The sequence below is a fragment of the Tachyglossus aculeatus genome, chromosome X3, assembly GCF_015852505.1.
Source record: "Tachyglossus aculeatus isolate mTacAcu1 chromosome X3, mTacAcu1.pri, whole genome shotgun sequence".
Taxonomy (NCBI): Eukaryota; Metazoa; Chordata; class Mammalia; order Monotremata; family Tachyglossidae; genus Tachyglossus; species Tachyglossus aculeatus.
This window is the reverse complement of record NC_052099.1, coordinates 27,244,577-27,270,137: the sequence shown is the minus strand read 5'-3', so window position 1 is coordinate 27,270,137 and position 25,561 is coordinate 27,244,577. Positions and strand designations below refer to the sequence as shown.

The 25,561-nt window shown below is 46.3% G+C and overlaps 1 non-coding gene across 1 annotated transcript; it reads right to left on the bottom strand.

Annotated features, from left to right (window-relative positions):
* Window positions 1-21,808: 21,808 nt before the first annotated feature.
* On the bottom strand, window positions 21,809-21,874 carry TRNAF-GAA. Its single transcript has one exon. It is a non-coding gene; the product is annotated as a tRNA-Phe (tRNA).
* Between the last annotated feature and the right edge of the window lie 3,687 nt (window positions 21,875-25,561).

The window sequence follows — 25,561 nt, the reverse complement described above, 5'->3', positions numbered from 1 at the left end:
CTTCCATTGCCGTTCCACCCCGATCCCATTCGGCTGACTCTTCTTCAACTCTGAATGACAGGTTTAAAATCCAAAGTGGCCTAAACCACTGGAAAAACGGTTTTAGGGAAACAGGGTGAGTCAATAAGAATACATTCAAAGCAACACCCTTAAGGCGAAACAACTCCAAATATTAATGCAGGTTACAGACAAACTGGGTAGATCCAAGTACAGCCCAAGAAAATTCTCTGGATATATTTCTGAGGCTCAATTTAAAAAGTACATGGATCGTGCTACACAAATGTTTGGTGCTGTGGGGTAGATTTGTCCCCGGGGGCTAGGGTCAGAAACAGATGTTTTCAGTCAAAAACAAATAGGATTTTTAAAATCAGCTCCTGGGATCACCTGAGGTGTGAAAGGTCCAATGAGAAGGCAGGGAATTTCATCTTGGACAGCCATTCATTCATTCATTCATTCATATTTTTTGAGCACTTAATGTGTGCAGAGCACTGTACTAAGTGCTTGGAAAGTACAAATCAACAACAGAAACAATCCCTACCCAACAACACAGTCACCTGAGTCAGTCATATACTTGGAAGTGTGAGAGTGGAGAGGAAGCAGTAGAGTGCTGCAAGGTTTTATAGGGGAATATAATTTAAGACAGAGTCTGGGTAAGTTCCATAGGAAATACTGAATGGTCACCTCTGCTTTTATTGAGTATGTTAGCACTCCAGCGTGAATTACACTCACTATAAGGTCGTGCAGGTTACAGGTTCCTTCCAGTCAGTTTGGGCAGAAGACAGTATGGGAGAGACATTTCCCCAAATGGAGACTAAGGCCACTCTATTCAAATGATATGGCACAAAGCCCCCTCCATGAAAGTAAGCATCAGTGCTTGCAAAGAGTCAGAGTACAGACATAAAGAGGTTTGCTGAGAACCAAGGTTGCTAAATTCGTTTTGGGCAGGGGATGAGTCTTTACCAACTCTTATAATGTACTCTCCCAAGTGCTTAGTACAGTGTTCTGCACCCAACAAGCACTTAATAAATATGACTGATCGATCGACTGATTGATTCTCAGCAGCCTCCAAGGGTTGACTGAGTCAGCCTGGATTTACTAATCACCAACTAGTCCGTGCGCTTCCCAACCCAGCCCCTCTCCCGAGACGAAGAGCAGGAACATCGAAAGGGAGCCAGGAAAGAAAGTGAAAATTGTCCTTCTTTCTCAGTGCCACTCAAGCGACCCAACCCGAGTGAAACTACCCACGGCTCACTGTAGAAAAGCAAGTAATATTTTATTCAGAAGTCTCCGACAACCAGGCAGCAGAAATCAACAGAGATGATCTGCAGACCCCCAAATCTCCTGGAATACTGACCCTGTGTCAGTGTTGGGAGAAGTGATTACTTTGCCATCATCCAGAGAACCCCCTTGTGTGTCTTACCGTGCACCTATGAATTCTTCCAGCTGTCGGTCAGCTACATCTGCTGTTATGCAAAAGTTATTCTCTTTAAGGCTCCAGCTAAAAGAAATGCATTGCTCCAGTTTTAAGAGCCATGCTGTTTGTGTACACGTGTGTGTAACTGTATTTGATTGGGCATTATGGTTGTTTTGTTTTATGTATCTGTTAAGTGCTTACTATATGTCGAGCGCTGTTTTAAGCGCTGGAGTAGATACAAGTTTGTCAGGTTGGAAGCAGTCCCTGTCCTTCACATTCTAAGTAGGCAGAAGTAGAGTTAATCCCCATTTTACGGTTGAGGAAACTGAGGCACAGAGAAGTTAAGCATCTTGCCCAAAGTCTCAGAGCAAGCGATTGGCAGAGCCGGGATTAGAACCCAGGTCCCCTGGCTCCCTTCTCACTAAGCCATGAAGAGGTGGAAATGCAATGGATTATCCGTGGAGAAATTGTTTCAAGGTTGCCCTTCCCATCAGTATGGAAATGGTGTTACTTTCAGGGTGGCCAGAATAAATGACAGGCCTACTAAAAGCTCTCCCTTTGACCTTTCCAATTTCTTGTGTTTCCTTATATTTGACCACCATCGCCAGGGTGGTAATTGAGGTTTACCTTTTCCAGTCTCCGACAGAGGGGCCAGAGAATCTTCCTAGAAGCTCAACTGCACATGCTGAAGGTCATGGGATGAGTACCAGATTAATGTCATCAGACAAGGCCCTCCGTGCACCCTGTGGAATGTCACAAAACTTTTGGCCAAGGGTGAGTCTGCTTGATGATGATGTTTTAATCCTTCACTTGATAAAATAATGGCTTTCCCCTTGTTCCTTAGCCTCTGGTAAATCTCCCATTAGCACTATGGGGAGGGAGAGATTAAATTCCCACCTAGTTCATTAGCATGCTCTGAAAGCGTCAACCCAACTCCACTGCACTATTTCGAAAAGTACTGCACTTTCTTTGTGCTTTGAAAGCTGCTTTTCAGATTGGGCAATATAACAGAGAAGCAGCCTGGCTTAGTTGAAAGGGCACAGGCTTGGGAGTTAGAGGATGTGGGTTCTAATCACGGCTCCACCCCTTGTCTGCTGTGTGACCTTGGGCAAGTCATCTAACTTCTCTGTGCCTCAGTGACCTTATCTATAAAATGGGGATTAAAAGTGTGAGCCTCACGTGGGACAACCTGACTAGCCTGTATCTACCCTAGTGCTTAGAACAGTGCTTGACACAGAGTAAGCACTTACCAAATACCACTATTATTATTATTATTATTATTGTTACCTCATTTGTTTGATTGAGAAGCAATGTGGCCTAATGAAAAGAATGCAGGACTGCCCTCTCGGCTGTTAGCTCCTTGTGGGTAAGGAATGTGTCTTCCACCTCTGTTATATCGTACACTCCCAATCTCTCAGAACAGCATTCTGCACATAGTAGTCACTCAATAAATACAGTTGATTGATTGATTGATTGACTGGAAGACAGGGGACCTGGGTTCTAAACCTGGCTGTGCCACTTGCCTGCAGTATGACCTTGGGCTAGTCACTTAACTTCTCTGTGCTTCAGTTTCCTCATTTGTAAAATGGGGATTAAAAATACCTGTTTTCCTTCCTCCTTAGACTGTGCGTCTCACGTGGGATGGGATTGTGTCTGATCAGATTGCATCTATCACAGTGCTTGGCATATTAATAAATGCTAAATAAATCCCATTCCTAGTCTTGATTGCAACAGACAAAGGAAAGGCCCACCAGGTAATGGGAATGGTGTCCAAAAGACACAGCCTACTCATGACAAAGAGTTGTTCAGTGTGTCTAATTCCCATGCTCTATTGCTAAATCGAAGACTTTCCCTCATCAGCAGAGAACTGGCCCATGTAACCTGATTGCAAATCAGGATATGATCTCTGGAGACCTTGCTGTCTCCTCCTCCTCCTCCTCCTCCTCCTCCTCTTCCTCCTCCTCCTTCCCTGCAGGCCACCTCCTTTCTCATAAAAAGGTCACTGATTGAAATCGTCCAATCTTGGAAACATCAGGAGTATTAGCTAACACCTACTCTGCTGGGAGGCCACATGTCCTGCCTGATTTGAAAACTACTTTGTGCATTATGGGAATTTCATCTCCCTTTTACACTCCCAATGCCTCTCTCCTGCAGCCTTGTGCAACAGCACCTTCTTCAGAGATGGGTTAAAATGCCGGTGCTTGCTTAAGGGAGCACAGATTTTTCCCTGCCAGAAAATTGAATTGGTGTGTCGGCCTTCTCCTCGCTTTGGCCATGCCCCACCTTGTGACCTCCTGGCCTGGTGACCTATAATGAGAAGAAATAGCTGCCCTTGAAGGTTGCAAAAATGGGAAAATCCTTCCCGATCAAAGGAAAAGTAATGTTACCCTAACTACCCTTACAAAAGTCTACTCCCCCGGCACCCCGCAGAGCGAGGATGGAATAGGGTTGAATAACCATTAATGAATCATTCCTGCTCCGAATGATCGCTTATTCCATTCTGAACATCAATAAAAGGGGCCTTTCATCTTTAATTCTGTCCACCTTTACGCTTTCCAATTTTCCAAAACATTACGGGGGAGTGCATCCTTAAGTGTTCATCCAGGAGAGACATTTCTGAGCCTAGGCCTGCATTCAGAGGGTCAAGTGATCCCACATTCCATCAATGCCTTCTTCCTCCGTCTCTGCCCCTTTGCCAACCTTTCCCTGTCCTGCTGCGTTTGCCTCATCCCATCATCTCTCTCTGCCGCCAACTCTTCCACCACCCTCTTCGCTGCCAAAACTTTTGTATCCACCCTTTCCCAGCTGCCCAAACCTTCCAATTCCCTCCTCCTCCACCCCCTTGCCAACCACTGACACACTCACACTTTCCCATTGCTTAGCTGCCTCACACTTCTGGCTTCTTCTTCCCCGACCCAGGCCCTACTTTCATGCTGAGTCTCATCTGGGTACGATCCTCTCTTTGGAAAAAATGAATCTGTGAACTGATCCGTGACATATGGAGAAGGAAAGATTATAGGGAAGAGAATTCATTTCTTGTGCAAGGAATGCTGCTTGCCATCGCTGCCCCTGAAGGGCCGTTGGTTTTGAGGGGGACACTCTAGAATGGGGAGACCTTTGGGGATGGATATTGTACCACGAAGATCAAGTTACTTTCCCAGGGATACCCAGAAATCGAGAGTCGGTCAGATCTGTTTTTAGAGAAAATGCTTTGCTTTTCACCCAGTGGTCTCTGAAAGGATCTTCAGTCTAGCCAATGATTAAGCCTCGGAAGAATTGCCCGTAAAACCAAAGCTGTCAAAAGAGAGTGCGTGGGATGTAACTCATTTCGGAAGAACTGGGTTATCAAGAGTGATAAATAATTCCATGGAGAAAGCTTGGGGAAATAAAGATTAAGGTTTCGAGAGCAAAAGTATAGAATGCATTCCATTTCTCTGTTCACTCTCAGGTGTCAAAGAAAGATGATTTACAATCATTTGGCATTAAGCAGTGGCCAGGCCAGAAGTTAGAAGATAGAATGTTAATCGGGCCTTTAAAAAATATGGAGTCTGAGGCAGATTTCCCTATAGACTTTAGTCTAGAGTGGCAATTTTTAAGCCGAAGAAAAGGATGAAATGCATTTGTATTAATAATATAATGTTCTTGTACATGGTTTGAAAAGCACTTTGTGCCCTCCAAACTCTCTGAGCACTTTGCCACCACCGCGGCCTCCAAAAGCCCCGGCTGCCCACCAGGGCACCTTGGGTTGCAAAGCAGCAGCTGGCCTCTGAGCAAATTGATATTTTCTGTGGAGTCATCGTCATCTCCCGGTCATTCCCTCCCTTGTGGAAGCCACACCCCATCAACCGGCTTCATGGTAAGTGTCTGTTACACCCTGAGGAGGTTGTCTGGCTCCCGGTATCTCCGGGGGAAGGCTGGGCTGGTTCATGTTGTTAGTGCCTCCTTCCAAAGCTGAATTTGAATTCATTTGATGCGTGCTGATGTCTGGATTCCTGGGCCCTGAAATAGCGTCACGGCAAAATGATTCATTTCTATAGAGCTTTCAAGACCAGGCTCCAACCACGGCCGACTCCTAACTCTAAACCGACGGGGAGTGGGAACCTCTAGGCCCTGGGAATCCATGGCCCTGGGACAGAATCCCTTCCTCACCTGTCCCGTTGGGCAGGCGGGATCTGGGGGCGGGTATGAAATGTGAGAAAGAGAAACCCTGCAGGGAGACTTCTGTTGTGTAACCAAGACAGCCCGGTAGGATGAAATGAGAAATCCATTTTCCCACATGGCCCTAGGATGACGTCCAGGGGTGTGTGTACATTATAAAAAATGGTGACAGCAGAAATTATGTGTGGAGATTGCACTCACTTGCCAACTGCATCTGTAGGCGGTTTAATCTCCCTTGGAAATGAGGGCTCATCATCAACCTCATTATCACAAGTCTCCCACCACACCGGGTTAAATTATCCACATCCATCCAGCGTGGAGGATGTTGAATCTTGAAAAGCAAGTTACACTTGTTCCAACCAATAGTGGCAGTAGAGTGGTCGAGAATTTGAAGTGGAAAGTGCTTGGGTTTGAATAGGATATGTGTTTATGCTGGTAGCATAACTGGAATCTTTTGAAGAATTGCTGTGTTTAGGTTTTGTGCTACTGCTTCTGCTGTCTGATAGCTTTGTTTAAGAATTGCCCTCAGAGATTCATACATGATAAATAAACAGTTTCATATCATTTATCCAACTTGTGTTCATTTCTCTTTTCACCAAAGAGAATAACCTTCACCTAACCTTAACCCTTCCTTCCATTCCTTCCTTCCTTCCTTCCTTCTGGGACAGCCTAAATATCAAGCCACTGCCAGAGACCCTGGAGGTATTGTGGAGCCAAAGATGCACTTTTTGTTTTGGGGGTGCCCCTGATCTCAAGCTTCTGCTGCAGTGCTTGCAGCATCCCAAGGAGGGTCAGGACAGGCTGCAGAAGAGTCAAACAGGGTGATATCTCTTCTCCCCATCCTTGGTTCTCACACTTTCCTTGCCAGGTGTGTGACAGTCAGAGATTGGGGGTTGGGGCCAAATGAAGTGGGAGTAGTGGAAGAGGAGGGGCGGTGGAGGAAGCAAAATCTTTTTGCCACCCAATCTTCGAGTTCATCAAGCCCTCCTTTCATTTTCCCCCATACTTTCATTGTTTCCCTTCTTCCCTCCTCCCTCCTCTGCTTTAACTTCCCTCCATTCCCTCCTCTAATTCTTTTCCCCATCTTCCTTACCCTCTTCTCTCCTGTTCTTTCTTCCCTTCTTCTCTCTGATAAACCCCTCTGTCTTCTTCCCCGTTTCTCCTTTGCCTCTCCCTTTCCTTTCTTTCCTCTCATCCCTTACTCTTCCCATTCCCATCCCTCCATTTCTTCCCTTGGACCCTCACCTCTCAATTACTGCCCTCCTCTCCCTTGTCCTGCCATTGAGTCAGTCCTAATGGAAGGCAAAACTGGTCTCACCCAGAGCCTTCAGTTTGGAGGGGATACCGTAGGGGGATGAATTGCCCAGGGCAGGCCTCCTGAAAGTCATTCATTCATTCACTCATTCAATTGTATTTATTGAGTGCTTACTGTGTGCAGAGCACTGTAATAAGTCCTTGGGAAGTACAAATTGCCAATATATAGTCACAGAAGTCACAGAACTAGTTCTTAGTTTGGGGAGGAGGAGGAGAAGAGAGAGACAGAGACAGTGAGAAAGGGAAAGAGAGAGACAGAGTGTCTGGAGGAGGAATGGAAGAAGCAGTTAAGAAATGGAAATAGTTCCACAGACACACCCGTCCCCTGCTCACCACCCCAGTGCAAAGCAGAACACACCCAAACTCAAGACTGCCCTTGACCACCAAAAGTTTAGAAGTAGTTGGTTTGTTTTTTTTTTTAAATAGTATTTCTTAAGCACTTACTCTGTGTCAAACACTGTCCTGAGTGCTGGGGTAGATATAAGGAAATTAGGTTGGGCCCAGTCCCTGTCCTACAGGAAGCTCACAGTCTAAGCGGGTTCTTGGTTTCCCTCCCCTTTCCTGTCTTCCTTTCCTCTTCTCACTCTTCCTTTTCTCTCCTCCCCCATCTTCCTAAGCTACCCTTTGTCTATTCCTCCTCTTGTCTTCATGATTCCTTACCTCCTTTTTGGGGCAGGGTATTCTGTGTTAGGGAAATGTAGAAAAGTACAGTGGAACTGTACTATCTTTCCCTATTGTAGTGAGGTGTTCTGACTTGGAAAATCATTTAATTTTATTCCGTCAATTTATGAGAATTGACACTGTAATCTGGGACCTCAGTGGAGAATTGCAGTTTTCCCTCTAGAAAAAGAGGAAGGGAATCAAAACTGTTGACTTCATTTGGAATGAGGCATTTTGGGGTTTTCATCCACTTTGATAAATTGGTACCATTTGGTTCATGAACAATAGAGCATATTTATGTAGTTGAAAATATTTCCTTTCTTTTTGAGTTCTTGATCTATGACTTTAAAAAATCACATACAATCATCATTCTGGACTTTATCATGCTATTCATCAATAGATATCAAAGTACTTTACAAATTCCAATTGCTCTTCCCCGTTACATCCGTTTTCCAGTTGGGAGAACAGAGACAGAAAAGTGAAGTGACTGTTCCAAGCTCACCCAAGGAAATTAGTAACAGAGCCTGGATTTGGCTGTAGAATTCCTGGCTTTATTCATTCAAACATATTTTTTGAGGGCTTAATGTGTGCAGAGCACTGTACTAAGCACTTGGGAAGTACAAGTTGGCAACATATAGAGACGGTCCCTACCCAACAATGGGCTTTAGCCTCCAGGGTCCGATGTATGAATCACAGGTAACGGAATCAGGGATGTTGTGTCTTTTGTGATTTATGTACATCAGACAGGAGGCAGAAGGAGTGTGGAGTGGGGGTCGGGAAAGATCCTACTGTGGCTTTTCGTGCGTACCTACTGGACAGTCTGGATTTCAGCTGGACTGTCCCCTGTCTGACACTGATATGACACTGGACACCGTTAGGTCTGGAATTTTTTTGTCTTAACCACCCGGCCTCCCTCTGCCTCAGAGAGGGAATAGAAAGAATTTGGAGCAGACTGTGGGGGAGGATGGGACTCAAGGATCCCTCCCCTCAAATTCATTCATTCATTCATTCAGTTCATTCAATCGTATTTATTGAGCGCTTACTTTATGCAGAGCACTGTACTAAGCGCTTGGGAAAGTACAATATAGCAATAAAGAGAGACAATCCCTGCTCACAATGAGCTGCTATAGGTTTATATGGCCCGAGATGAACGTCTGCCAAATGGCGCTTATGACATCATCATCATCATCATAATAATAACAATTGTGGTATTTGTTAAGCATTTACTATGTGCCAAAGTGCTGGGGTAGATACAAGCAAATCAGGTTAGACAGAGTCCCTGTCCTACATGGGACTCACAATCTTAATCCCCATTTTACAGATGAGGTAACCGAGGCCCAGCGAAGTTAAATGACTGGCCCAAGATCACACAGCGGACACGTGGCAGAGCAGGGATTAGAACCCAGATCCTTCTGACTCCTAGGCCCGGGCTCTAGCCAGTAGGCCATGCTGCTTCTCATTCCATTTCGTTATGTGTCCTAACACATTTTGATCAAGCGCTTAGTACAGTGCTCTGCACACAGTAAGCGCTCAATAAATACGATTGAATGAATGAATTGCGATCATTGTAATGGAGCCCACATCAAAGCACAGCTTGCCACTTGGGGTTTGGAAGTTGCCAGCAGATGCCAGCGATGGCTTCTTGGATCTCAGCCTCAGATCCTTCCCCTGCCGAGGCCTCTGTCCTACTGAGACTAATTGTCAGTTCGCCTCAGACTTCTCAGACAACCAAACTCCCCTCTGCTCTCATTTGGAGGAATGGGAGACTGGAATGTGCAAGGCAAGGCAATAATAATAATAATGTTGGTATTTGTTAAGCGCTTACTATGTGCAAAGCGCTGTTCTAAGCACTGGGGGGGGAATACCAGGTGATGAGGTTGTCCCACGTGGGGCTCACAGTCTTAATCCCCATTTTTCAGATGAGGGAACTGAGGCACAGAGAAGTGAAGTGACTGGCCCAAGGTCACACAGCAGACATGTGGGGGAGGCGGCATTCGAACCCATGACCTCTGACTCCCAAGGCCGCGCTCTTTACAGTGAGCCACGCTGCATATCAGCTGACCCAATGCTGCCCCAAAACTCTGATTTGTAGACCACAAATAACCCACAGTGTCATATTGGTGTCATTGAGAGAGCAATGCAATCTACCAGTAGCGGCCCTGGTTCCATAGATCACATTGTGTGGTCTGGGGAAGCAGCTGAAAGGGAGAGAGGAAGGGAGCTTAGTGGCCAGATAGCCAATTGTGTGTGGACTAGAATTCAAACCGCTCAGCACGTGGTGCTTTGTACATAGTAAGTGCTCAAAAACTATGATTGAATTGAATGGTTCTCTCTGGGCACATCCCAACCATTTCTCCCAGGTGCAGCGTTTGCCCTGGATACCTAACAGCAATCTAGCAATTGTATTTGTTAATCATCAATAATGGTGGTATTTGTTAAGCATTTATTCTCTGCCAGGCACTGTACTAAGCACTGGGCTGGAGACAAGCGAATCAAGGTGGGCACAATCCCTGTCCCACATGGGGCTCACAGCGTGGCTCAGGGGAAAGAGCCCGGGCTTGGGAGTCAGAGGTCATGGGTTCTAATCCCGCCTCCCCCCATGTCTGCTGTGTGACCTTGGGCAAGTCACTTCACTTCTCTGACCTGTATATATGTTTGTACATATATATAGTCGACTAGGCCATGCTGCTTGGAGTCAGCCTTGGAGTCACAAGGTTTGCTGCCATTTGGTTTTGTTCTCTGTCTCCCCCTTTTAGACTGTGAGCCCACTGTTGGGTAGGGACTGTCTCTATATGTTGCCAATTTGTACTTCCCAAGTGCTTAGTATAGTGCTCTGCACATAGTAAGCGCTCAATAAATACGATTCATGATGACAGGGTAGGGGCCTGGGAGTCACAAGGTTTGCTGCCGTTGGTCTGCTGCATTGGGACAGGGTAGGGGCCTGGGAGTCACAAGGCTTGCTGCCATTTGGTTTTTTTCTCTGTCTCCCCCTTTTAGACTGTGAGCCCACTGTTGGGTAGTGCCTGTCTCTATATGTTGCCAATTTCTACTTCCAAAGCGCTTAGTACAGAGCTCTGCACATAGTAAGCGCTCAATAAATACGATTGATGATGACAGGGTAGGGGCCTGGGAGTCACAAGGTTTGCTGCCATCTGTCTGCTGCATGGGGACAGGATAGGGGCCTGGGAGTCACAAGGTTTGCTGCCATTTGGTTTTGTTCTCTGTCTCCCCCTTTTAGACTGTGAACCCACTGTTGGGTAGGGACTGTCTCTATATGTTGCCAATTTGTACTACCCAAGCGCTTAGTACAGTGCTCTGCACATAGTAAGCGCTCAATAAATACGATTGATGATGACAGGGTAGAGGCCTGGGAGTCACAAGGTTTGCTGCCGTTTGTCTGCTGCATGGGGACAGGGTAGGGGCCTGGGAGTCACAAGGCTTGCTGCCATTTGGTTTTGTTCTCTGTCTCCCCCTTTTAGACTGTGAGCCCACTGTTGGGTAGGGCCTGTCTCTGTGTGTTGCCAATTTGTACTTCCCAAGCGCTTAGTACAGTGCTCTGCACATAGTAAGCGCTCAATAAATACGATTAATGATGATGATGATGACAGGGTAGGGGCCTGGGAGTCACAAGGTTTGCTGCCGTTTGTCTGCTGCATGGGGACAGGGTAGGGGCCTGGGAGTCACAAGGCTTGCTGCCATTTGGTTTTGTTCTCTGTCTCCCCCTTTTAGACTGTGAGCCCACTGTTGGGTAGGGACTGTCTCTATATGTTGCCAATTTGTACTTCCCAAGCGCTTAGTACAGTGCTCTGTACATAGTAAGCGCTCAATAAATGCGATTGATGATGACAGGGTAGGGGCCTGCGATTCGCAAGGTTTGCTGCCGTTTGTCTGCTGCATGGGGACAGGGTAGGGGCCTGGGAGTCACAAGGTTTGCTGCCATTTGGTTTTGTTCTCTGTCTCCCCATTTTAGACTGTGAGCCCACTGTTGGGTAGGGACTGTCTCTATTTGTTGCCAATTTGTACTTCCCAAGCGCTTAGTACAGTGCTCTGCACATAGTAAGCGCTCAATAAATTCGATTGATGATGATGATGATGATGATGATGACAGGGTAGGGGCCTGGGAGTCACAAGGTTTGCTGCCGTTTGTCTGCTGCATGTGGACAGGGTAAGGGCCTGGGAGTCACAAGGTTTGCTGCCATTTGGTTTTGTTCTCTGTCTCCCCCTTTTAGACTGTGAGCCCACTGTTGCGTAGGGCCTGTCTCTATATGTTGCCAATTTGTACTTCCCAAGCGCTTAGTACAGTGCCCTGCACATAGTAAGCACTCAATAAATACGATTGATGATGACAGGGTAGAGGCCTGGGAGTCACAAGGTTTGCTGCCGTTTGTCTGCTGCATGGGGACAGGGTAGCGGCCTGGGAGTCACAAGGCTTGCTGCCATTTGGTTTTGTTCTCTGTCTCCCCATTTTAGACTGTGAGCCCACTGTTGGGTAGGGCCTGTCTCTATATGTTGCCAATTTGTACTTCCCAAGCGCTTAGTACAGTGCTCTGCACATAGTAAGCGCTCAATAAATTCGATTGATGATGATGATGATGACAGGGTAGGGGCCTGGGAGTCACAAGGTTTGCTGCCGTTTGTCTGCTGCATGGGGACAGGGTAGGGGCCTGGGAGTCACAGGGCTTGCTGCCATTTGGTTTTGTTCTCTGTCTCCCCCTTTTAGACTGTGAGCCCACTGTTGGGTAGGGACTGTCTCTATATGTTGCCAATTTGTACTTCCCAAGCGCTTAGTACAGTGCTCTGCACATAGTAAGCAGTCAATAAATACGATTGATGATGATAGGGTAGGGGCCTGGGAGTCACAAGGTTTGCTGCCATTTATCTGCTGCATGGGGACAGGGTAGGGGCCTGGGAGTCACAAGGTTTGCTGCCATTTGGTTTTGTTCTCTGTCTCCCCCTTTTAGACTGTGAGCCCACTGTTGGGTAGGGCCTGTCTCTATATGTTGCCAATTTGTACTTCCCAAGCGCTTAGTACAGTGCTCTGCACATAGTAAGCGCTCAATAAATTCGATTGATGATGATGATGATGATGATGACAGGGTAGGGGCCTGGGAGTCACAAGGTTTGCTGCCGTTTGTCTGCTGCATGTGGACAGGGTAAGGGCCTGGGAGTCACAAGGTTTGCTGCCATTTGGTTTTGTTCTCTGTCTCCCCCTTTTAGACTGTGAGCCCACTGTTGCGTAGGGCCTGTCTCTATATGTTGCCAATTTGTACTTCCCAAGCGCTTAGTACAGTGCTCTGCACATAGTAAGCGCTCAATAAATTCGATTGATGATGACAGGGTAGGGGCCTGGGAGTCACAAGGTTTGCTGCCGTTTGTCTGCTGCATGGGGACAGGGTAGGGGCCTGGGAGTCACAAGGCTTGCTGCCATTTGGTTTTGTTCTCTGTCTCCCCCTTTTAGACTGTGAGCCCACTGTTGGGTAGGGACTGTCTCTATATGTTGCCAATTTGTACTTCCCAAGCGCTTAGTACAGTGCTCTGCACATAGTAAGCGCTCAATAAATGCGATTGATGATGACAGGGTAGGGGCCTGCGAGTCGCAAGGTTTGCTGCCATTTGGTTTTGTTCTCTGTCTCCCCCTTTTAGACTGTGAGCCCACTGTTGGGTAGGGACTGTCTCTATATGTTGCCAATTGTACTTCCCAAGCGCTTAGTACAGTGCCCTGCACATAGTAAGCACTCAATAAATACGATTGATGATGACAGGGTAGAGGCCTGGGAGTCACAAGGTTTGCTGCCGTTTGTCTGCTGCATGGGGACAGGGTAGCGGCCTGGGAGTCACAAGGCTTGCTGCCATTTGGTTTTGTTCTCTGTCTCCCCCTTTTAGACTGTGAGCCCACTGTTGGGTAGGGCCTGTCTCTATATGTTGCCAATTTGTACTTCCCAAGCGCTTAGTACAGTGCTCTGCACATAGTAAGCGCTCAATAAATTCGATTGATGATGATGATGTTGATGACAGGGTAGGGGCCTGGGAGTCACAAGGTTTGCTGCCGTTTGTCTGCTGCATGGGGACAGGGTAGGGGCCTGGGAGTCACAGGGCTTGCTGCCATTTGGTTTTGTTCTCTGTCTCCCCCTTTTAGACTGTGAGCCCACTGTTGGGTAGGGACTGTCTCTATATGTTGCCAATTTGTACTTCCCAAGCGCTTAGTACAGTGCTCTGCACATAGTAAGCGCTCAATAAATGCGATTGATGATGACAGGGTAGGGGCCTGCGAGTCACAAGGTTTGCTGCCATTTGTCTGCTGCATTGGGACAGGGTAGGGGCCTGGGAGTCACAAGGTTTGCTGCCATTTGGTTTTGTTCTCTGTCTCCCCCTTTTAGACTGTGAGCCCACTGTTGGGTAGGGACTGTCTCTATATGTTGCCAATTTGTACTTCCCAAGCGCTTAGTACAGTGCTCTGCACATAGTAAGCGCTCAATAAATACGATTGATGATGATGATGATGATTACTCTATTTATTTATTTATTTTACTTGTACATATCTATTCTATTCATTTTATTTTGTTAGTATGTTTGGTTTTGTTCTCTGTGTCCCCCTTTTAGACTGTGAGCCCACTGTTGGGTAGGGACTGTCTCTATATGTTGCCAACTTGTACTTCCCAAGCGCTTAGTACAGTGCTCTTCGCACAGTAAGCGCTCAATAAATACGATTGATTGATTGAGCCTCAGTTACCTCATCTGTAAAATGGGGATTAAGACTATGAGCCCCACATGGGACAACCTAATCACCTTGTATCCCCCCCCAGCGCTTAGAACAGTGCCTTGCACATAGCAAGCGCTTAACAAATGCCATCATTGTTATTATTATTATCCCCATTTTACAGATGAGGTCACTAAAGCACAGAGAAGTGAAGTGACTGGGCCAAGTTCACCCAGCAGACAAGTTGGCAGGCCTGGCAATAGAACCCAGGCCCTTCTGAATCCCAGGCCCGTGCTCTATCCACTGGGCCACACTGCTTGTGTGCAGAGCACAGCACTAAGCACTTGGGAGAGTAAAATAAAGCAGAGTTGGTCGACTACATCCCGGCCCACAATGCACAAGCCAATAACCACAGGTGGGTTTCATTAGACTTATCTCTGCTAGATTCTCCTGGCCATGTATCAGGGAGTCAAGACAATGATATTTAATCAGCAGCGCTGTTTGCATGCTGACTAATTACAACTTGGCCTGAGAACTTGCTCCTTTTTCTTCCTTAAATATACATTCTTATCCTCCCTTACTACCTGGTCGGTTATTCCTATATTTTATTCCTAGCCTCAGCACTGGGCATATGTACCTTTTTATTTATCTGTAGATGAATTGATGCAATTGCTCATTCAATTATTTTTTCAGCTGTACTGCTTCCTTCTATATCCTTGCTAGTCTTCTCACTCCCATTCTTTGTAAATGGTTTTCTTGTCTCTCTCCTCTCCTAGACTGTGAGCCCGCTGTTGGATAGGGACTGCCTCTATATGTTGCCAACTTGTACTTCCCAAGCACTTAGTACAGTGCTCTGTACACAGTAAGCGCTCAATAAATACGATTGATTGATTGATTGATCAGTTCCGTGGTTCGTTGAAGCCAGAACACTTGGATTTGTTTCCATTGTGCCCCCCTCCCACCAAGGGCTCAGTACTCAGTAGGTGTTCAGAAGATAACAGCGATTGACTGAGCGATTGGTTCCCCTGGTTACGGGAAGCAGCATGGTATAGTGGATAGAGCTCAGGCCTGGGAATCAGAAGGTTATGGGTTCTAATCTTGACTCTGCCACTTGTCTGCCTTGGGCAAGTAACTTAACTTCTCTGTGCCTCCGTTAAGTCATCTGTAAAATGGGGATTAAGACTGTGAGCCCCACGTGGGACAACCTGAATGCCTTTTATCTACCCCAGTGCTTAGAACAGTGCTTGGCCCAGAGTAAGCGCTTAACAAATACCATTATTATTATTCCTATGCCTATGTCTTTACTGCGGTCCTTAGACTCTTTTGTCCAATGCTCTGAATGTGGAGTCGCTCCCTCGGGCCATCCAGATGGGGGGGGATTGAACTCCAAACTGGTAGAATTCCTTGCCAACTGGGAACCCTCGGACTTCATTGCATCAACCGCGACAGGCTGGGCAAGAGTGGGCACCGGTTCAGAGAAAGCCAGGTCCTTAGCGGCCTCCAGCAGAACTTTGCAGTGACCTGGGCAATCCCAGTCCATCACCTGGTTGACCTTCACACTGTGAGCAAGACCCTCTGCTCACCACCCAAATACCAATTCTCCGTATTGCCATTTTCCCTAGTAATCTCCCCTACACAAGGAGAAAGAAGCCAGTTGACTGTTCCTGGCAGAGATGGAGGTACTGGGCTCAATGTTGAAACCTGCGTTGTGAAATCAATCCTTTCCTGTTTTAAACGGCTTTTTGCTCCGGTTCAGCACACTAAGTTGTATATATTGTCTTACAAAAGCAAGAGTTACTGATTCGTTAGAGTTGATTTCCTTTTTTATTTTTATTTGCTGTGGCTGCCAAATGAATTCATTTCATGACTGACTAAAGCCAACTAAGTGATACCTTGCCATTTTAAGCCAGTTTTGTTATATTTTTCTCTTCCCTTGCTGGAACCCTACACAGGTTATACAAATTCAAATGATCTGGTTATGGCAAACTGGTAATTTACTCTTTTTTAAACTTGACAAAGATTCTTTAGATTTAAGTTAGTTCTTGTGCTAATTTTCAGGTCTATTCATTTGAGGATTTTGTTGCCTGTTCCAATGCTGCATTTTCCACCCTCGCCAGAGTGTTTCCAGATACTCGACCGCTGCCCAGGAGACTCAACTATCAAGTCTTTCAGTTCCAATGCTCAATAGGGTGCCTGGCACATAGTAAGCACTTAATAAATGCCATAATTATTATTATTTTCTTATCTGTGAGTAGAACTGCCCCCAATCTTTACAACCAAATTGTGGATATTACATCAAAAAAATTCTTGCTACCTACATCAGGGTATATGCCCCAATCCCAGAGCAGCAATGTTGCCTATGAAAAAGAGAATGAGACTAGGAGTCAGAGGATCTGGGTTCTAATCCCCCCTCTACCACTTCCCTGTTGTGTGACCTTGGGTGAATCACTTATCATCTCTGTACTTTAGTTTTCTCATCTGTAAAATGGGGATTAGGACTGGGAGCTCCAGGTGGGACAGGGGCTGTGTCCCATCTGATTTTATGATATATACCCCAGTGCTTGATATGTAGTAAGCACATAGCAAATACAATAACAATAGATACAATATTTATTTAATAGTATTGCACTCTTTAAGCACTGACTGTGTTCCACACACTCTTCTAAATACCGGGGTGGATTCAAATTAATTAAGTGGGACACAATCCCTGTCCTATGTAGGGCTTACAGTCTAAGTGGACCGTAAACTTGTTATGGATAGGAATCGTATCTGCTAATTCTGTTGTACTGGATCCTCCCGAGTGCTTAGTACAGTGCTCTGCACATAATAGGTACTCAAAAAATTCCACTGATTGGTCTCTGCTCTTGGGCTTTCTTCCTTCGCTGGCTGTTTAATGACCTTGAGAAGATGACAGCCAATGACTATGTGTTTTGCACAGGTGGTATTTTAGTTAAGTCCCAACAGCCCAGCTCATTAGAGTGTCCTCTGTTTGGTGTTTGAACCCAACGATTATGAAATTCAGTTTAGAAGCAGCCGGGCTGGACACCCACACTGGACAAGGAGATGGAGGTGGTGTGAAGTGTGCCTGGCTTCCCAGAATTGCCAGGGCCTTGTTGCAAGCTCTTGCCAGCTCTGATAACAAGTAAATGAAAGTGCTTTAGAATGGCAGTCCAGATAAATCAAGAAGACTGGAGGCTTCTGTTCAGTGTCGAGAATCAATCCATCCATCCATAGTATTTATTGAGTGCTTACCGTGTGCAGAGCCCTGTTCTAAGTGCTTGGAAGAATACGCTTGCACTTGCCTGGCTTTAACTTATTTTCCTTGTGGCCAAGTCTTTCTCGTCCCCCACCCCCCTTTCCCCCTCTCTTTCTCTCTCGCCCTTCATCTACTTATTTTTCTTTTCCATTCTAAAGGGAGATTGGAAGACCCTGGTATAGAAATGGCTTCGAGGCAAGAGTTGCTAATCGTCTCTGAAGATGGTAGGGTGAGGAATGACCCGAAACTAAGGGAAAGTTTTGGCTAGAAATTACCTTCAAATCCTCAGCATCTGTCAGAACGAATGAAGTGATTGGCTGGACTCCCAGTGAAGTGATTGGCGGGACTCCATAGGGGTGACCGAAGAGCCACTATTACGCTAGCTATTCAAGGACTGGCAAGATACAGGAGGAGTGCGAAGGAGTCAAGGAGAATGTGATCAAGGGAATTTGGTGAGACTGAGTCAATAGAGTCTCTCTTCTCACCCAGATTATTTTCATCTTTTAAGAGAGTGTATTGTACAGCTGATGCTGCCCTCCACTGATCAATTTCCATTACTGAAGCAATCTCGTGGCTCCACGCGTTGATCGTCAAGGGTTGGGTGGCAGAGAAATATCTTTACTTTGCTTCACTGGCATCAACAAACGGAAGTCCGCTGCCATTTGTCACCCAAATGAGTATTTAAAATGTTCTTTCTTCAATTGCTTCTCCCTGTCATCCCACCCTGTTACTCACCCCACCAGCTTCTTAACTTAATAATAATAATGGCATTTATTAAGTGCTTACAATGTGCACAGCACTGTTCTAAGCTCTGGGGGGGGGCGGGGAATACAAGATGATCAGGTTGTCCCACGTGGGCTCACAGTCTTCATCCCCATTTTACAGATGAGGGGACTGAGGCCCAGAGAAGTGAAGTGACTTGCCCAAAGTCACACAGCGGACAAGTGGCGGAGCTGGGATTCGAACCCCTGACCTCTGACTCCGAAGCCTGGGCTCTTTCCACTGAGCCATGCTGCTTCTCTGCTTCTCTGCTTAACTTCCATCCTCGCTACTTCCCTGCACGCAATTTCCTGGATCCCGAAGCTCAGAAGCTACCCCATGTGCTGAGGGTCAGCGGGGATGAAGTAAGATCTTGGAGAAGATGGAGGGGACCCCACCTACTCCCTGCTGCCCTAATAATAATAATAATAATTAATAATAATAATGCTATGTGTTAAGTGCTTACTATGTGTCCAGCACTGTTTTAAGCTCTGGGGTAGATACAAACTAATCTGGTTGGGCAGAATCCCTGTCCCACATGGGGCTCACAGTCTTAATCCCCATTTTATGGTTGAGGTAACTGAGACCCAGAGAAGTTGAGTGACTTGTCCAAGGTCACACAGCAGACAAGTGGCGGAACCGGGAGTAGAACCCTGGTCCTTCTGACTCCCAATCTCGTGCCCTATCCGCTAGGCCATGCTGCAAACCACTAGATTGGAAACTCCTCTAGGGCAAGGATTATGCCTACTTACTCTCCTAAGTAAGAAGAGTTAAGTCACTTGGGCAAGTCACTTCACTTCTCTGGGCCTCAGTTCCCTCATCTGAAGATTGTGAGCTCCACGTGGCACAATCTTGATTACCTTGTATCCCCCCAGCGCTTAGAACAGTGCTTGGCACATAGTAAGCACTTAACAAATACCAACATTATTATTATTATTATTATCCATCGTTCCTGACAGGAGATTCCCTCATCATCATCATCATCATCATCAAGTGGCAGAGTCAGGATTGGAACCCATGACCTCTGACTCCCAAACCCGGGATCTTTCCACTGACCCACGCTGCTGCACCCTCAGCCCTCTCCCCTGTACTGTTCGGTTAAACTGTTCTGCTTTTTCAGCTGGGCTTTTAAGGTGATATGCCTGGGAGGCCTCTGGAAAAATCTGATTTTTGTGTAAAGCATCAGTAGGGAAAGACGGCCATCTGGTGGAAATGCTTAATATTGGCAGGCACATTCAAAGAAACCTCATTTAGCAATCAAGCTTATTTTATCGCCAAGCTCCCTCTCTTCCTCCCTTCAAAGCCCTACTGAGAGCTCACCTCCTCCAGGAGGCCTTCCCACACTCAGCCCCCTTTTTCCTCTCCTCCTCCCCATCCCCCCCAGCCCTACCTCCTTCCCCCCCCCGACATCACCTGTATATATGTTTGTACAGATTTATTACTCTATTTTACTTGTACATATTGACTATTCTCTCTATTTTGTTAATGATGTGCATCTAGCTTTATTTCTATTTATTCTGATGACTTGACACCTGTCCACATGCTTTGTTGTCTGTCTCCCCCTTCTAGACCGTGAGCCCCTAGTTGGGTAGGGACCGTCTCTAGATGTTGCAATTATTGCAAATGCTGGATTCTCAAGTGCGACCACTTAATTTTTGTGTCATCACTAAGTCGAAATTACCAATGTTATTTTTGAAAATGTCATTTTATGTAGTTTATTGGGGGGCTTTTGCCACGGCGCCTTCACCTTAAAAGAATTTAGCGTTAGTAGCCTACTTTAAAAAAGGTGTAACCACAAAAGGACTTTGGTGGTAGTAAAATACTATTTGAAAACTCCGGATCTATAGTAATGATAATAATAATAATAATGGCATTTATTAAGCGCTTACTATGTGCAAAGCACTGTTCTAAGCGCTGAATAGATGGCTCTCCTTTGGAAATGGAGAATTAAAGCAATTGTCACCCCAAATCTGGGCTCAAAGAACTCAGTTGCCCCTTACCTCCTTCCCCTCTCCACAGCCCCTGTATATATGTATATATATATTTGTATGTATTTATTACTCTATTTATTTTATTTGTACATATTTATTCTATTTATTTTATTTTGTTAATATGTTTTGTTTCGTTCTCTGTCTCCCCCTTCTAGACTGTGAGCCCACTGCTGGGTAGGGACCGTCTCTATATGTTGCCAAGTTGGACTTCCCAAGCGCTTAGTACAGTGCTCTGCACACAGTAAGTGCTCAATAAATACGATTGAATGAATCCCCCCATCTCCTTCCCCTCTCCACAGCACCTGTATATATCTATATATATTTGTACATATTTATTACTCTATTTATTTTATTTGTACATATTTATTCTATTTATTTTATTTTGTTAATTTTTTGTTTTGTTCTCTGTCTCCCCCTTCTAGACTGTGAGCCCACTGTTGGGTAGGGACAGTCTCTATATGTTGCCAAGTTGGACTTCCCAAGTGCTTAGTACAGTGCTCTGCACACAGTAAGCGCTCAATAAATACGATTGAATGAATCCCCCCATCTCCTTCCCCTCTCCACAGCACCTGTATATATCTGTATATATTTGTACATATTTATTACTCTATTTTATTTGTACATATTTATCCTATTTATTTTATTTTATTAATATGTTTTGTTTTGTTCTCTGTCTCCCCCTTCTTCCCTGTTGGGTAGGGACCGTCTCTATATGTTGCCAAGTTGGACTTCCCAAGCGCTTAGTACAGTGCTCTGGACACAGTAAGCGCTCAATAAATACGATTGAATGAATCCCCCCCGTCTCCTTCCCCTCCCCACAGCACCTGTATATATGTATGTATGTTTGTGCGTATTTATTACTCTATTTATTTTATGTGTACATATTCTATTTTATTTTGTTAATATGTTTTGTTGTCTAAGCACTCAATAAATACGATTGAATGAGTGAATGAACTCAAGAAAAAGGTGGAAATTCGAATACAGAATTACTGCTTTCCTAAATCCCAGGACCTGCCCCATCATGTATCATCAACTGTTGCATTTGTCAAGTGTTTCCACTGTGTGTTCTCTATTAGGCCCGTGGTGTACTGAGGGTGGGATATGCGGAAGAAGAAGATTTGGCAAAATTTCACAGTTTAAAGCTCAATTTCTCGGAAGGGGAAAAAAAAAGGAATAGTGGGGAGAGGAAAGTGAAGGTCCTCAGATGAGTTTGTGCACAGCTGCTTAAATAATAAGCTTGTTGATTATTAATAAGGTCGCATCTCCTCCAACGAGGCTTCCCTGATTAAGTCCTCCTTTCCACGGCTCCCTCTCTCTTCTGTGTTTTCTATGCTCTTCGATGGGTGACCCCAGGCCCACGCCACTTCTGCACGTATCTAGAAATTATTTATTTAGATTGATATCATCATCAATCGCATTTATTGAGCGCTTACTATGTGCAGAGCACTGTACTAAGCGCTTGGGAAGCACAAATTGGCAATATATAGAGACAGTCTCCACCCAACAGTGGGCTCACAGTCTAAAAGATAAGGATATGCTGAGAAGTAAAATACAACGCGTGCCGAAACCCGGGATCGAACCTTTAGATCTTCAGTCTAACGCTCTCCCAACTGAGCTATTTCGGCGCCAAAAAATAATAATAATAATGATGGCATTTGTTAAGCGCTTACTACGCGCAGAGCACTGTCCTAAGCGCTGGGGGGGATACAGGGTGATCACGTTGCCCCACGTGGGGCTCGCATCTTAATCCCCATTTTCCAGATGAGGGAACTGAGGCTCAGAGAAGTTAATGCCTAATAATAATAATGGCATTATATTAAGTGCTTACTATATGCAGAGCACTGTTCTAAGCACTGGGGAGGTTACAAGGTGATGAGGTTGTCCCACGGGGGGCTTACAGTCTTAACCCCCATTTTACAGATGAGGGAACTGAGGCCCAGAGAAGTGAAGTGACTTCCCCAAAGTCACACAGCTGACAAGTGGCGGAGCCAGGATTCGAACCCATGACCTCTGACTCCAAAGCCCGGGCTCTTTCCACTGTTCATTTGTATCGCTGTCCGCTTCCCCAGAGCTCGTGGTGGACAGGGATTGTCACTGTTTATTGTTGTACTGTAATAATAATAATAATAATGGTGGCATTTGTTAAGCGCTTACTGTGTGCATAGCACTGTTCATTCATTCAGTCGTATTTATTGAGCGCTTACTGTGTGCAGAGCACTGTACTAAGCGCTTGGGAAGTCCAAGTTGGCAACATAGAGAGACGGTCCCTACCCAACAACGGGCTTACAGTCTAGAAGGGGGAGACGGACAACAAAAAGAAGGGAGAGACAGACAGACAACAGACACTGTTCTAAGCGTTGGGGAGGTTACAAGGTGATCAGGTTGTCCCACGGGGGGCTCGCAGTCTTAAATCCCCTCTGCCCCTCTGGGACAACCTGATCACCTTGTAACCTCCCCAGCGCTTAGAACAGTGCTTTGCACATAGTAAGCGCTTAATAAATGCTATTATTATCATTATTATCATTACTTCCCAAGCACTTAGTCCAGTGCTCTGAACAGAGTAAGCGCTCAGTAAATACGACTGAATGAATGAATGAGCCCAGGCTTTGGAGTCAGAGGTCGTGGGTTCAAATCCCCGCTCCACCAACGGTCAGCTGTGTGACTTTGGGCGAGGCACTTCACTTCTCTGGGCCTCAGTCCCCTCATCTGTAAAATGGGGATGAAGGCTGTGCCATGGGACAACCTGGTCACCTTGTAACCTCCCTGGCGCTTAGAACGGTGCTTTGCTCGTAGCTCAGTGGAAAGAGCCCGGGCTTCGGAGTCAGAGGTCATGCGTTCAAATCCTGGCTCCGCCACTTGTCAGCTGTGTGACTTTGGGGAAGTCACTTCACTTCTCTGAGCCTCAGTTACCTCATCTGTAAAATGGAGATGAAGACTGTGAGCCCCACATGGGACAACCTCATCACCTTGTAACCTCCCCAGTGCTTAGAAAAGTGCTTTGCACATAGTAAGGATTTAATAAATGTGATTATTATTATTAGGGAAAGCAGCGTGGCTCAGTGGAAGGAGCCTGTGCTTTGGAGTCAGAGGTCGTGGGTTCTAATCCCGGCTCCGCCAATTGTCAGCTGTGTGACTTTGGGCAAAGTCACTTCACTTCTCCGTGCCTCAGTTCCCTCATCTGTAAAATGGGGATTAAGACTGTGAGTCCCATGTGGGACAACCTGATCACCTGTATCCCCCCAGCGCATAGAACAGTGCTTGGCACATAGTAAGCGCTTAACAAATACCCAAATTATCATTATTATCCTCTGTGCCTTAGTGACCTCATCTGTACAAAGGGGATGAGGACTATGAGCCCCATGTGGGACAACCTGATCACCTTGTATCCTCCCCAGTGCTTAGAACAGTGCTTGGCACATAGTGAGTGCTTAATACCCAAAATATCATTATTAGCCTCTATGCCTCAGTGACCTCATCTGTAAAAAGGGGATGATGACTGTGAGCCCCACGTGGGACAACCTCATCACCTTGTATCCTCCCCAGCGCTTAGAACAGCGCTTGGCACATAGTAAGCGCTTAACAAATACCCAAATTATCATTATTATCCTCTGTGCCTCAGTGACCTCATCTGTAAAAAGGGGATGAAGACTGTGAGCCCCACGTGGGACAACCTGATCACCTTGTATCTCCCCCAGCGCTTAGAACAGTGCTTGGCACATAGTAAGTTATTAACAAATACCCAAATTATCATTATTATCTTCTGTGCCTCAGTGACCTTATCTGTCAAATGGGGATGAAGACTGTGAGTCCCACGTGGGACAACCTGATCACCTTGTATCCCCCCAGCGCATAGAACAGTGCTTGGCACATAGTAAGTGCTTAATACCCAAATTATCATTATTAGCCTCTATGCCTCAGTGACCTCATCTGTAAAAAGGGGATGAAGACTGCGAGCCCCACGTGGGACAACCTGATCACCTTGTATCCTCCCCAGCGCTTAGAACAGTGCTTGGCACATAGTGAGCACTTAACAAATACCAAAATTATCATCATTATTATTATTATTCTCTGTGCCTCAGTGACCTCATCTGTAAAAAGGGGATGAAGACTGTGAGCCCCACGTGGGACAACCTCATCACCTTGTATCCTCCTAGTGCTTAGAACAGCGCTTGGCACATAGTAGGCGTTTAACAAATACCCAAATTATCATTATTATCCTCTGTGCCTCAGTGACCTCATCTGTAAAAAGGGGATGAAGACTGTGAGCCCCACGTGGGACAACCTCATCACCTTGTATCCTCCTAGCGCTTAGAACAGTGCTTGGCACATAGTAGGCGTTTAACAAATACCCAAATTATCATTATTATCCTCTGTGCCTCCGTGACCTCATCTGTCAAATGGGGATGAAGACTGTGAGCCCCATGTGGGACAACCTGATCACCTTGTATCTCCCCCAGCGCTTAGAACAGCGCTTGGCACATAGTAAGCGCTTAACAAATACCCAAATTATCATTATTATTATTATCATTCTCTGTGCCTCAGTGACTTCATCTGTAAAAAGGGGATGAAGACTGTGCGCCCCACGTGGGACAACCTGATCGTCTTGTATCTCCTCCAGCGCTTAGAACAGTGCTTGGCACATAGTAAGCGCTTAACAAATACCCAAATTATCATTATTAGCCTCTGTGCCTCAGTGACCTCATCTGTCAAATGGGGATGAGGACTGTGAGCCCCACGTGGGACAACCTGATCACGTTGTATCCTCCCCAGCGCTTAGAACAGTGCTTGGCACATAGTAAGCGCTTAACAAATACCAAAATTATCATCATTATTATTATTTGTCCTCTGTGCCTCAGTGACCTCATCTGTCAAATGGGGATGAAGTCCGTGAGCCCCACGTGGGACAACCTCATCACGTTGTAACCTCCCCAGCGCTTAGAACAGCGCTTGGCGCATAGGAAGCGCTTAACCAACACCCAAATCATCACCGATCGTTATTATTAAATGCCATCATTCTGATTATTTATTATTCCGCCACGCGGCCCTGTGGGGCGGACTACACTTCCCGGCAAGCAGCGCGGCGGCGCGGACTCTATTTCCCGGCAAGCAGCGCGGCGGGCGGCCGGGCGGCGGCGGCGGCGGCGGCGGCGGCGGCGCGGACTCCATTTCCCGGCAGGCATGGCGGCGGGCGGCGAGGCGGCGGGCGGTGGCGGCGGTCGCGGTGCAGGCCGGGAAATGTAGTCCCGCGCGCGCGTCCGGAGGCGCCCGGGCGTCCGGAGCTGTGCCTGCCGAGCGGGTCGGGCGTGTCCGCG